Raw genomic sequence first — 15280 nt, 5'->3', positions numbered from 1 at the left:
GCTTTGTGATGTTTTATAGTTGTGGTCTCTATCGATACATGTACGGTCTCAAATTAAAGGAACACTGTTTCTTTAAACAATTAAATCATACTGAGTTCGTTTTCATCAATATTCTGTTACATTGCAAATTTGATGTCAACACAACATGTTATATCAGTTGTTTCACAACAGACACATATATTTGATGTATAAATATACAATAGTTTTTATTCATAACATATTTTTGGAATCTGAATTTATGATATTTGTTACTAAACGGTGCAGTTTTAGTTTGATTATAAATGAAGGCCTAGTTTAAAAGGCCTGTGTGTCTGTTTTTTATGACCTCAAAATGTTTAGTAGTATAATATATACCATCAAAATTATACATCATATTAATTGAACTGAAATAAAATCATTACGACTAAACATAAAGTTAACCAAATTAAAAAAGAAAAGCAAAAGGAAACCAAACAAAAAACTATTCTAGTTTTCTGCGTCCAGCAAATAGTGGCCAACTTTAAACTTTTCACAACTTTTAAACTTCAGAAATAAAAACAACAACTTATATTTTGATATATTTACACATCTTAATCATTAAATCATAAATTTGAATATATATATATACGTATATATATATATATATATATATATATATATATATATATATACATATATATATATATATATATATATATATATATATTTACATTTATGGTTCAATGTAAAACATGATTTTCTTCCCTATTATCATATTTTTTTTTTATTATTCTCAAATATAATTACATATTTCAACATTACATTATGCTAGATTAACCCTGACTGTTGTATTATTGTGTTGTCTTTATGTATTTTTGAATGAATTGACATTTCTCAAAAAAAAAGCATTTTTTTTTTCAAATAGGACCTTAATTAGGGTGAATGACATATTGAATTTTATGTAAACGAAAACAAGGCTGTGAGAGTCTTACAGTCTTTACAATGCCATGCACTGTATAAAAGTCCTGGATCACATGTAATGGTCACAGCTCACAAAAGTGATACTGAAGTTTTGTCTACTAAACTGTTTTTGTTTTGTAAATGCTTCTAAACACTACGCTTCTATCCCCCACGTTAATTGACAAGGGTCCATTGTGTGCATTTAAAAAGAAAATGCATAATGTACACAGCATAGACCTATACTGTGCATGCTGCAGAAAGAAGATTGTGGTGGCATGCTATTTAGTAAATCTACCAATGTAAATCTACATTCACTGAATCTCACTCATTCTCGTTTATTCCTCTTGCCATGTCCTCATCTTCATCATCATTTTCCTTTTTCCGCTAATACATATGCAGTACCACCTGGAAGGTCAGGGCCCACTCTTCCCCTTATCAGATGCTTACCGTCCAGGTGCCAAACACACACACACACACACACACACACACACACACAACATTGCACTGAATATTCCAGGTTGATAAGTCAGATTACACAGTAGGTAATCGAAGATAAACCCAAAGGTTCATCTGTGTTGGCCTGGATACTTGCAAAGCCACCAGATTGTAGTCAAAAAGCCACTGCTCATTTCTTCCACATCCCTAGCAACTCTTATTTGGGACAATTAAAGCATACTTTAACAGACACAAATATTTTACAGTTTTATTAATTGCAGAAAAGGCTAATGGGCACCACTAGTAAGTCTATAAGTGATAGACAGTATAGTATTTATGTTGATTTACAATGTCAAAATAATGAATTCAATTACAATATTCTTCTTTTGTGGTCAAAGGGACCAACAAAAGTCAGTAAAACACTGTTGAAGAGGAAATGAGGAGTTTTCTAATCATGTAGGTCTGTATTGTGTCATGACACTCAGCTATCAGAGAGATGGTTTATTAAAGCAAAACAAAAGAGGTGAAACTGAAACTTCTAGTGATGAATGTCAAAATGATTGCGTAACAGATAAACAGAAACTGATTTCCAGCCTTTGACATGATCCGTGTCAATAAGGGAGGAGGAAAGCTTGGTGATGTCATGGTTTCAGGCACGACGGATGATACCATGATGCTGCTGATTATACTTCTGCTTCAAATATCAAAGCAATAGGGGAGAAGTAAAAGAGAGGTAAAAACACAGATGTAAAAATAGTTATGATGCCTGATAAATGAGATTTAATATGGAATTTTACGCCATACTTCACACTGTAATTATATACAATTGTGTACTTTTTTTCAATATTATAATATTTTACTGCTTTCCCAGCTTGTAAGCAGTTCTCTGTAAACATTCGTGGGCTGATTTTCCCGAAAAGCGAAACAGTGTGATTGTAAAGTGCTCTCAAAACATTACTCTGTTTGTTTGAGCATCCCGGCCAGCCCAACACAAGTAACATCTGTTTGTTTGACCAAACTGCATACAGTGGGAGTTTTCGGGAAAACTTTTTCAGAGCAATCATTATTTTTGCAATTTAGATTTTAGTGACGCAACTTGCAATGATATCAAGCGGAGATCTACAATACGTGGCCTAATTTTGTTTTTGTTTATTTTGAACCTGAAGATCATTGTAGTACATTTTGTACACTACATACACAAACCCAAGACACTGAGCTTGTTGGCCTAAGCATTAGCAAAAATAAACAATATTGTGTAGCGTTTCTACTTTCCAAGATTTAAATGCAAACATAATAATGATTTAGCTAAAAAAAGATCCACAGGCAGGACTTGTATAATTTATTTCTTTCATATCTGAAATCTCAATATTTTTCCTTCACTAAGAAAACTAACTGCGCTCAGCCATCAGTTTACTTTATTCTAACACTGGATGGGCAGCATTGTCACAACAGCATAAGTTTTCTAAACACAATGAGCTCCATGGATAATTATGAAAGGTCATCTTTGAAATAATGACCAACCTGAGTGATTTTAGAATGTAAGCAGTAATTGTAGTCCAACTAACTGGAACACACGCAATTGCAATAATGTCACTCAGCTAGCAACCTTTCTTGACTGGTGCATTAAGTCAGATATCCCGAAAAAGTTAATAACTTATTTTGACAGACAGACGGACAGATGGATGGTAGGACAGATAGAAAGATAGATAGACAGACAGACAGATGGATGGAAGGACAGATTTAGTTCTAACCTTAATCAAAGACACCTAATCGTGTCTTCAGGATCATTAGTGAATCAAATCTGGGTGAGTTTGATCAAAGTTGGAGCTAAACTCAGCAGGAAAGTGGATCTCACGAGCCATATTTGAGGTGTAACACACATGAGCCTGTTTTAGCTCATGTTTTAGCTCAAAAAAGAAAGCACTTTTTTTTTTTTTTACACATTATTATTAGACTTTTTTTTTTTTTTTTAAATTTGGCATGAATTATGCAAGTGAATCTTGACTAATGAAGAGAATGTAGATCCACCAATGATAAACCATTTCTCTGAAATAGCTCAAAGGTTCATCTCATGGGTCTACAGCTTATACTGTATAGACAGAGGACAACACAAGTTACAAATTCTTAAAAAAAGACAATTATGTTCATCTTTGTGCCCTTTTTCTATATCACAATGGCATTGTAAAGGTTTTGTTTTTTTGTTGTTTTTTTATTTATTTTTATTTTTTAGTCAGACCACTAGTTCTGTAAAAGTGTAACTGGGAATTTCTCTCCAGTCTCTTTCAATCAATATCCCACATACAATAATGTGTAAATTTGTACTTTTGAAATGGAAATATGGCATACATAAGCATATGGCATACTGTTCAATACAGTAGTTTACATCAGAACTTTCCTTCAGAGTACACTGTTACATTGACAACATGACTAAGCGATTTGACTGTCTCATACTGTCTTTGACCGTAAACTATGACACAAGGACTTGGCACTGACATGTTCATTGACACAGATATAAATTTTTGAGAGATGAACTAAGGATTTTGAGCAAGTTTTTCGCAGGTAATTCATTGTTTTGCTATTTGTACGAGTTGTTTTGAGAAATGCACTTACTGTTTTGCAAATGTCAAGGATGATTCGAGAAACGTACCAAAGCGACTGAGAAAAACTGTAATAATAATTTGTTGACAGTTTTCTTCCTTTGGGTTTCCTTAAAGAGCAGGTCATATGGTTTTTGGAAAACACATCTTTTCCAGTTTATAATCAGAATCAAAAGAGCTTTATCAAGTGTTTACACATACAAGGAATTTGACCTGACGACAGGAGCTTCCAGTCCTGTGTACAATTCTGATGTTTTTTTGCATATAGATGATGCAATATAGAGATGTTACATGCCAAAACTGTATGGCCTATGTTTGGAGTGGTGCTAAGAGCTTTAGACAGTGTATTTGTATGCATTTTAGAAGGACTCTTTATTGGTGAGGTCACTACATCATGGTCCAGTTTGAAAATGGATTTAAAGTTATTTTCGACAAAAGACCAAAGTCTGGACCAATTTGGACTTGTCCTGGTTAGGTAGAGTCTGGTGTTTGAGAGCTGTGATGTGTTTTCATTACAAGAGTTTGGATTATTAATTTGCCATCAGCCAACTTCCGCTATGGACAGTGTTTGGACATTGATGTACTACAGATAAGACTTTTGCACACATCAACTTTCACATGACGAAATCCTACAATCTTACATTTTTTGTGATATCAGATGTTAGATAGCCTAACACAGTGCACCACTAAATGCAGTGATTTTAGATTAAAGTAGCACCACAAGTAATGGCTTTGGGCTTAAATATTATTATTAGTATTTAATTTTGGTCATTTTACTTTACAGGGCACAAGCCAAGGAATTGCACCTTGACAATAAAGACGATTCATGGAAGCTTGTTGAATAAATAAGAATTAAAATTAAATTATGTGAAGTTGTTCTCTGACCAATCTGAAGGATTTGGGAGATATTGTTAACTGGTAGAGCCTTTTTACTTTATTATCAACACAAGGAAGACACAAGTGTAATGAAAGGGGGTTTTATTAACAAAGGGATAGACAAGAGTTACTAAACTACTAAATAGATACAATTAATGGATAGAGTGCTAAGATTGATAAATGGAAGTGACTGAGTTTGATGTTTCTATTGACATTATCTTACGGAAAGATAAACTGAAGTTTCCTGGAAGTAAAGGTATTCTAGGTTCACCTTATTCTAGGTTCAACAAATAAATTGAGGGATTATTTGCTATTAACTGACATCAGTTATATAGAATCTAATGACAATACACCACAGAGCAGCGACATCTCCCACTTGTCATTACATTGGAAGGAAAGGAGTTGGATCCGTTTCACAGACTTGAACATGGAGTGCTGGTGGACAATGAACTCCTGAGCACTAAGAAGGTTCTTTGTTCTAGAACATTCAAACCGAAACCTTAAGGTCAAGGTTCTGAAGTCTGTACAGAAGGAGGATTATTGACATTGACTTTCGGAAGTCGTTGCAGAAGATGCTGGCAGTTTGGAGCTTGCAAGCAGAGGATCGCTGAAGAGAAGATTCTGTAGTTGTTGCAGAAGATTTGGGGGGCTCTAAGCTTGAAGTCGTTGAAGTCGTGGCAGCTTCCAGATTTCCCAAACTCGAATCTTGCAGAACTTCCTTGTTTCTCCTTAGAATTAAATTTTGCAACAATGTCTTTGTGCAAGGTGTTAGCATCAGTTCAACCACACATCTTACCAGCTAACTTAGCAATAGCATCTGAGCAAAAGGTTGACCACACCACTTAGCAGCTAACTTAGCAACAACATCTTAGCACAAGGTTGACCACACAATTTAGCAGATAACTTGGTAACAACATCTTAGCACAAAGGTCGACCACACCACTTAGCTCAACTCTTTGTATTGAGGGAATCTTTTATTAATTCCCTGAGAAGGCGGGGTTTGCAAGTTGGCACCTTTCAGATCCAGCATTCTGATTAATGCTGTCAGAGGTGATCTCTGATATTGTGTTGGCACTGTTGTCATTTCCATATAAACAACCAAAACAGGAATCTTTGAAAATGGTGACGTCATGCACGTGCATAGTACTGTATGTTGTAGGTATGTAGACATGCACAGTACGTGTTGATTTTAAAGGCAAGCGTGAACAAACATACACAACAATGGCGGAGTACATGGTACTGTTGTTGCTGCTCAAGAGTTTGCTAACACTTCTTCAGCAAAGTGTGGATTTACTTCACCAATATTACAATCAACAGTGGAGATGCATCATATACAACATATAATTGCCACTTCCCTACAGGTACTGTTTACAAACAGGGTGGCAGTGCCAACAACTGGCTTGGCATATGTAATACAGCGTTTTGGGACATTTTTGCGGATATCTGTATCTGTAATGCAAATCATTACAAAATGTTGTTGTGTATTCGTGAAACGTTTTAAAAATGCAAGGGAAAAACGTTTCCATTTTTGACCTCATGGTTGCCATGTAAACATAGCCTAAGTGCTGGTGCAATGTTGCCAGATATTGATTTAAAAAATCTTTTGCAAATAAGAAAAGAGAATTATATCACTGATCCAAAACGGCCACATTCTACTTTATACATTTTCAAAAGTGTTAAATTCAGTGGAATTTAAGTCTAAATAAGTTTATAATAGCTGGATCTGGCAACAGCTCTCTCAGGACTCATTCACTCAGCCAGAGTCTTGCAGCGATCGCCATTCCACGGATACTAAACATTCTTGCAAACTGTCCACACTGAATTATGCATGTCGTGGGGATATTTATATGAAGAGATTAACAGAAAATTAGACATACAGAGAACTATTTTTATTTTTGAACATTTACCGAGATCTGGACATCGGTGGCCTCATAACTGGCTATGGACTTGACGGTATGTTAATGTTACCCCCCCCCCCCCCACCCCCCACAAGAGGTAGTGCTGTTATATTAAAACAAAAGGCATCCTTTTATGTTCCTCAGAACATAACTTTCCAGATGTTGTGTGGAAAGGAGTCTTGCCATCTTGACTATTGGTGTTTGCTTTCTTTTTTTTTTTTTTTTTGGATATATGTAGCTTTATTAAACCGAATCAAATGTTTTCTATTTTATATTTAATAAATCCATTGATTTGAAATCCCTTTGACTACTACAGATAGATAGATAGACAGATAGACAGATAGATAGATAGATAGATAGATAGATAGATAGATAGATAGATAGATAGATAGATAGATAGATAGATAGATAGATAGATAGATAGGTTGTTGACATATGACAGATAGATAGAAGTGGACAGGAAAGGAACTGTGTGTACGTGCGAGTCGAGCTCTGATGGAAGCACAAGCTAGAACACTTTGTCTCTTTTTGGGTTATGTTTATACTGTATGTTCCACGGCACTCCTCTAGGCTAAAGCTCATTAATCTATACTGATCACAGGCTTATGTCCGTGAATTCACTGCAGTACAGCTGCTCCTGTGGGAGGTCAGGGCTTGTTCTGAGCATTACAGGCAGGATACAGGTGGGAGGCATTACAGCAGGAGTGAGGAAGTGAGACGAGGAATACTGAGTGCTAAAATGGAAAGCCACAATGTAATTTAAGTAATGCGAGTTTTTAAGTCTTATTGTCTCCCTTTCATGTGTGAGAAGGGTGAATGTGATTTTGGCAAGTAGGACAATGTCCACGATGCTTCTGGAACAATATTGTAGGACTATGGATCGCTGGGTCAGTTTAGAGCTTGGTTTGATGCTACAGCAGCATTCTTATCAACCCATCACATCCCTTTGATTTTAGCTATAATTGATGGTTTGGGTTTGGCATGGGGTTGGGACCGTTTTTTTTTTTTTTTTTTTTTTGACAGAAAGGTGCATCCTGAATTACATCTTTCAAGGTTAAAACAGCTGTGTAAGCAGATCTGTATAAACATTAATATTAAGACTTTTTTTAGTACGAAAGATACAAATCTAAAATTGCAATCTTTTTCTTATATGCTGTAGCTTTTTGCTATTGCCAACAAGCTCAGCCTCTTGGGTTTGTGTGTGTAGTGTACGACATGTATGACAATTATCTTCAGGGTCAAAAAAGATTTATTTACCCAGGCTAGTAATGTTTCAGACTGTCCTGCCAAAGCATGCACTCTTTTAGAGCCAAAGACAACCAAATTAATGCTGTCAAATATTGTGCCATTCAATAGGAGCATGAGTTTTGGACAGCAAGACTGAAAAATCAGGGACTAAAAAAACCACAAGTATTGAGGTTTTAGCACAATACTTCCTGTTGCTCTAGTAATGGCAAGGTCATCGGTTCAATTCCCATGAACCAAAACAAAACAAAAAATTATAGCTTGTAAACATTATTAGTTTATTTTGTCTAAAACAGTTTAAATATACAAATACAATAAAATAAAGAGCTGTGAATCTAAATGTTTCTAGTATGAAAGTCTTCATCAATTTTCATAAAATTTCTCTCACTTCGTATACAATATAATCAGAAATTCTCTGACAGTCTGGACTCAAAATCTTGGCCACTCAGAAAAGAAATGCCTGTTATTTAAGAAATGAAATTATTACTCAAAAAGTCACTTTAGTGAAATGCATTCTGTGCAGCCGAGAACATGGTGAATGTTTTTGTTTGTTTGTTTGTTGGAAAATAACAGCAGGCAGCATTATAATTGATTTGTGTCGCACAGCTGTTGATCAAATACACATTTGCTAACACCGGCCAAAAATCTGGTCTCAACAAATGAAAGAATTTCCCACAGATCAGCGCATAATAAATGAACAAAATGAATGACATAAAAATGACAAAACAAATGTTATGAAATCTGTATCTTAACTGAACTGCAGATCCAATCCTGCAGATCCAGAACATAAAATGGAATCACTTTTAACACATGCAAAATAGTACCAACAGATAAAATAGGCTCATATTTTAACCAAAAGCAATTATTTAAAGTTAAAAACATATTAATTATGAATTTGTTTCTTCCAAACATGAAGTTTTTTGTTTCGCAAGATGTTAATCGATGGACTCTCACTCTCCAAGAAGGCACAACAGCGCCTACACTTTCTCCGCCGGCTGAAAAGAGCAAGTCTACCTCCACCCATCCTCAATACATTCTAAAGGGGCACCACTGAAAGCGTGCTGACCAGCTGCATCACTGTCTAGAATGGGAACTGTAGTGCAGCAGAATGCAAGACCCTCCAGTGGACAGTGAACACAACTACAAAGATCCTCGGTGCCCCTCTCCCCCCCATCCTGGATATTTTCCTTACACGATGCTCCAGCAAAACCAACAGTATTGTGAAGGACTCTCACACATCCCTCCAACAGTCTCTTCCAGCTCCTACCATCAGGAAGATGGTACTGGAGCATCAGAGCCCACTCCACCAGACTGCTCAACAGCTCTTTCCCCAGGCTGAGAGAGCCCTGAACTCAAATCCCCCGCCCTCCTCTGAAACCCCACACAAACCACCTATCTCCTGAAACATGGACCATCTCAACTCCTCCACCCCCCAAACAACCCCCAACCTTACCACATCACAGAAAAAAAAAAACTGTCTGAAACTAGAAACTTTTTTTCTGCACACTAGACACTTTTCACACACTGCTGTGTGTACACAATCCCACAAAATACTTAGTTATATGTATTTTTACATGCTCATGCACTACAAATCATCTTGTACTGTTCCCCAGCCAGCTGCTTGACTTCCAATGTTTCTCTTTGCACATGTATAGTATTATGTGAAGCATTCGTATAGTTTGTATTATTATTTTTTGTTTGTTTGTTTATGTATAGGTAAACATTTTTATATATTATTTTTTATTCAAAATCTGTCAGCAGTGTTAGTTGTGAATAGGTTTATATTGTTTTACTTCATTGTTGTATGTCTGTATTTATGTAGCACCGTGTTCCTGTGAGGCAAACATTTCGTTCCACTCTATGTCCACACAAGTAGCGGAATGACAATAAGGCTCAACTTGAACTTGAACTTGAAGAGTGGGCTTTCAGTCCAAATTCTATTAAACATGCTGAGACAGATCCATACCTTGTTAACCCCTGAACTGGTGAGCAACTCCAGCTGCAGTGTTGAAACGATTTCCCATTGAGAATCTCAATAGTATCCTGTCATGAACTTGTCTTACATGGATGACCAGAATTAATTAGTGTCATTGTAAAGTTGCAATATTCAAGAAATCACAGGTTTGGAATGAACAGATTCTCTTGCAATGGCTGAAAGAGTCATCCCTTTAGATTCATTTGGACAACCCCCTGTCGCAGGTTTTCAGTCACCTTAGAGTGGCCCACCATTTTGCAGTCTCAGTGAAAATTGGAGGAATTCAATGTGCCGTTGCATGGAGGTGATCAACCTGTGACACTGCTGAGGCATTATTGAAGCCCAGGTTGCTTTAATAGCAGTCTTCAGCTCCTCTGTATTGTTTGTCAGATGTTACTTATCTTCCTCTTCACAACACCCCATATATTCTCTGTGAGGTTCAGGTCAGCTTATTTGTCTGGCCAATCAAGCACAGTAAATCATGGTCATCAAACCACTTGGAAGTGGTTTTGGCACTGTGGGCAGGTGCCAAAGTCCTGCTGGAAAATGAAATCAGCATCTCCATAAAGCTTGTCAGCAGATGGAAGCAGAAGGTGCTCCAAAATCTCCTGATAGATGATATTCACATTTTTTGAGATGCACCTGTATGTGATACGTAAACATTTATACATGTCTACAGTTGTGCATACATACTGTACTGTTTAAACACTTCTGCATGTGAGATAATGTCAATAATTCAATACTATACATTTCAGAAATTATACAAATGTACAAAAATTTATATTAATGAGTACCCACAATGAGGTCATGTTGGTTGACTATGAATTGCTGTGCCTGTAAGAGAGAGAGAGAGAAAAAAAACAGATTTGGAACAACATATGAAATAAATAATCACTGAATTAAATTTGTTGGGATGAACTATGCTTGTTAAACTGCATTTATTATTGGAAAAGGCAGAAAATTACACGCATTTTGAATGTCACATTGACCTCCACATTCCTCTGCTGCTGTACGAACATTTCCTGTAATTTCCTATTCTACACGCCTCCACACATATTCACATTAAACACTTTTTATACTGCCATCTGCCTAAAATAAATCTCTGCAATAATAGTATCCCATCCAGCAGCATCAAGACATGGTGTCTGGCCAATCCTAACACAATGAATTCCAGCAGTCTGAGAATTACGCCAACAATTTATGGCTTCTGCCCACTCCTCTTTGCACTATTTAAGAGAGAGCGATGGCTTGTGCCATCAAATCCGCATGCCCCCTTTCTGTACAACTCCTGTAGCGTAAGCTCAGTGTTGGTGATCAACCAAAACCCCCGTCACTTTCCCATCAGTCTCCCTGCATTTCACACGCTGAAGAAAACCATGTTGCTGCGTCATTAGAGGAGTTTGGGCCTAGGCCTCGATGCATTGCAGCTCTGGCAGTCTGGTCTATAAAACCTAATTGCCCTGAACAGAATCTTGTAACAACATGGTGTGCTGCGACCTGTGTGGAGCTCTTATAATTTTTGTTACTTAATAAATTATGCTCTCATCAACGTCGTCTACATTCCCCCCTGTTCAAAAAAATTCAAGAATTCTCTCTCATCCTGTCCTTCGGTCTCTCTTCTCTCTAATTAAGGCCAATGGAAAATTCTTTCACCAGATTTATCAGCATGTTAATGAAGAGACTATAATAAAGAGGGTGGGAATCAAAAAAGCTGCTTCATGCCAAACATTTTCAGAAATTCCTTTATAGCAGTGGTTCTCACTCAGCTGGTGGGTCTCTGACCCAACATGGCTTACAGGTCTGTTCTAAATAAATAAAAAATAATAATAATAATTGTGCATCATGTTTGATTGTGTCATTATGTTCAGGTGTGTCTAGTCGTTATCCTCATTTACATTCTCCATATTAGTTGCATTCTGTTCTGTGTTTCCTTGCCTGGTCTCGTTGATGTGTATATGTGTTTGCAGCTTTTTTGTGATGAATTACACCATGTGGATTATTAAAGACTGTTAATCATTGTTCTTCTGCTTTGTGAGATCACCGTGATAGCAAAATAAGTAAGCTATTAAATTTTAAAACTGAAGACTGTCAGTTTTTTTCTATCCAGCCAGAATATGTCTGCTACCCAAATGAAATAATGACTAAAAGTAACGTTAAGTCTTTGAGAACGGGTTTCCAGTGTTCACACGGTTGCAGTCCGTCAGTGCTATCAAGGTGATCGATCGTTTACGTACCAAATAGCGGACTGAAAACGCGTCCTGTGTCAAAGCACAATGAGTATGAGTCCATGCTGCTTCTGCACCCAGGGCCGTAGCTGGGGTCAGCGGGGCCCCAGTGAAGGTTGTACCAATTTTTGGTTTGTAATTGTTTAATTCGTTTTTATTTATTGGTGCTATTTACACTATGTTTAGTTTTTTTTTTTCAAGTTTGTAGGCCTCAAGGTAAAGAAACTGAATAATTAAATGTAATATAGCACTGCATAGTCTTAAATGTAAAAATGAAATATACAATCAAACCAAAATTTATTCAGACACCTTCAACATTTTTCCTATTATTACAGTTTATTTGCTATCACTCGTAAAATGGTTCTAAAATATGACAAGAACTTAGAGTTAAACTGTGTCAGAACAAATTTGTCTTGATAATGTCATAACTTTGATAGAAATGTATGTAATGTATTACAATCAACCAAAACTACAGACAACTGTTATTATGACAATATTTATGTTTCTAAGATGGAAGAATGCTGTTTTTGTAACATGGGAAATATGTTTGTCAAAAGACAAGTTGCTGTCTAATATAACACCCAGATCTTTGACTGTAGAGAAAGTAACAGAACATCCATCTAGTTGCAAACTGTAATCTACGAGATTCTGTGTACTGTTTTTTTGGTCCAATAAGTAATATCTCTGTCCGAATTTAATAGGAGAATATTATTGGTAATCCAATCTTTTACAATTTTTACACACTCTGTTAGCTTAGATAATTAAGAAGTTTCATCTGCTGTAGTTAAGGATATATAATTGAGTATCAACAGCATAACAGTGGAAACTTATCCTGTATTTTCTGATAATATTACCAATTGGTAACATGTAGATTGAAAATAGCAGAGGACCTAGGACAGATCCTTGTGACACTCCATATTTTACTGGTGATTAATAAGATGACTCCCCATTTAAATAAACAAAATAGTAGCGATCGGACAGGTAGAATCTAAACCACCTTAAAACCTGGCCTTGAATACCTGTATAGTTTTGTAATTGATCTATGAGTATGTCATGATCTATGGTGTCGAACGCAGCACTAAGATCAAGTAAAACTAGCAATGAGATGCAGCCGTGATCTGATGCAAGAAGCACGTCATTTGTCATTTTAACAAGTGCAGTTTCTGTGCTATGGTGGTCCCTGAAACCTGACTGAAATTCTTCATACAGATCTTTTTTTTTAAGGAAGGAGCATATTTGAGCAGACACAACTTTTTCTACAATTTTAGACATAAATGGAAGATTTGAAATGGGCCTATAATTTGCCAGTTCACTAGGATCTAGTTGTGGTTTCTTAATAAGAGGCTTAAAGCTGCGGTAGGTAACTTTTGACGCTCTAGCGGTTAATAAACAGAACTGCTTGCGTCTTGCGGAAGTACTTCTCTCTGTTTATGTCTATGAAGAATCACAAAGGTACTGGGATACTCCGCCGCGGTACCCCCGAAGCAATCTAAAATAGTCTGAATATAAACACTTATTTATTATAGGTGCACCCTAGTGATTCAGGACAAGCTAAAAACACGGTTTGGAAAATGGATTCATGGTGTACTCGCTTATTATGTACGTTTTTCTACATTTTGAACACAAACAAAGTTACGGACCACAGCTCTGATTGGTTGATTTCTTACCGGGAGCGGTCCGTAACTGCAAATGGCAATAGGACCACTGGGAGGAGCTTGATTTTTTTCACAGATTATCTGTCTCATATTCTACTGTCAGGACATAATGACAGGTTTAACAAATATGTAAAAAATATATATTTACAAAAGTTACCTACTGCAGCTTTAATAACCACCAGGTTGAATGGTTTTGGGACGGGACCTAAAGATAAAGACGAGTTAATATATGGAGAAGTGGTTCTTCGGCTACAGATAACAAGTCTTTCAGTAATTTAGTGGGTACAGGATCTAATAAACATGCTGTTGGTTTAGCTGCAGTGATAATTTTATTTAGCTCTTCCTTTTCTATAGCTGTAAAGCACTGCAGTTTATCTTTGGGTGCGATGGATGAAATGAAGTATTAGACGCTGTAGAATCTACATTTGTTATTGTATATCTGATGTTATCTATTTTATCAGTGAAGAAATTCATTACTATTAAACGTTGATGGAATATTTAAATCAGGTGGCTGCTGGTTATTTGTTAATCTAGCCACTGTGCTAAATGAAAACCTTGGATTGTTTTGGTTATTTTCATTGAGTTTGTGGATATGCTCGGCCCTGGCAGTTTTTAGAGCTTGTCTATAGATGGACATACTGTTTTTCCATGCAATTCTAAAAACTTCCAAGTTAGTTTTTATCCATTTGCGCTCAAGACTATGAGTTTCTTTCTTGAGAGAGTGAGTATTACTGTTATATCATGGCACAGTATGTTTTTCTCTAACCTTTTTCAATTTGATGGGGGCAACAGCTTCTAATGTATTAGAGAAAATAGTGCCCATGTTGCAAGTCATTTTATCTGGTTCATGTATATTTTTGGGTACACATAGCAGTTGAGATAAATCAAGCAGGTTATTAGCGAATCTGTCATTGGTGGCTGGAACAATAGTTCTGCCCAGACAGTAATGCTGAGCAATATAGTTAATATCATTGATACGCAGCATGCACGATACAAGGAAATGGTCAGTAATATCATCACTTTGAGGTACAATATCGATATCACTAAGGTCGGTTCCATGCGACATAATTAAATCTGGTGTATGATTAAAATAATGAGTGAGCCCAGTGACATTTTGCTTGACTCCAAAAGGGTTTATTAGGTCAGTTAACGCAAGTCCTACATTACGTCAGAAAGATACTGATTCTGGTACAGACATTGTGCAAGATCAGGGAGGACGAGGAGCAGGTCCTCATGGTTGCAACTTTTTGGCCCAGCCGGACCTGGTTCCCCCAAACTTGTACTCCTCACGACAGCTGCTCCCTGGCCAATTCTTCTGAGGAAAGACCTTCATTCGCAGAGACGGGGCACCCTCTGGCACCTACATTCCGATCTTTGTATCCTACATGGGTGGGTTCTGGATGGGTCACGGAAGGTTTAGGTACCTTGCCACCTCAGGTGGTAACTACCATCACTT

Source organism: Carassius gibelio, chromosome B8, assembly GCF_023724105.1.
Source record: "Carassius gibelio isolate Cgi1373 ecotype wild population from Czech Republic chromosome B8, carGib1.2-hapl.c, whole genome shotgun sequence".
NCBI lineage: Eukaryota > Metazoa > Chordata > Actinopteri > Cypriniformes > Cyprinidae > Carassius > Carassius gibelio.
Note: the sequence above shows the minus strand (reverse complement) of the source record.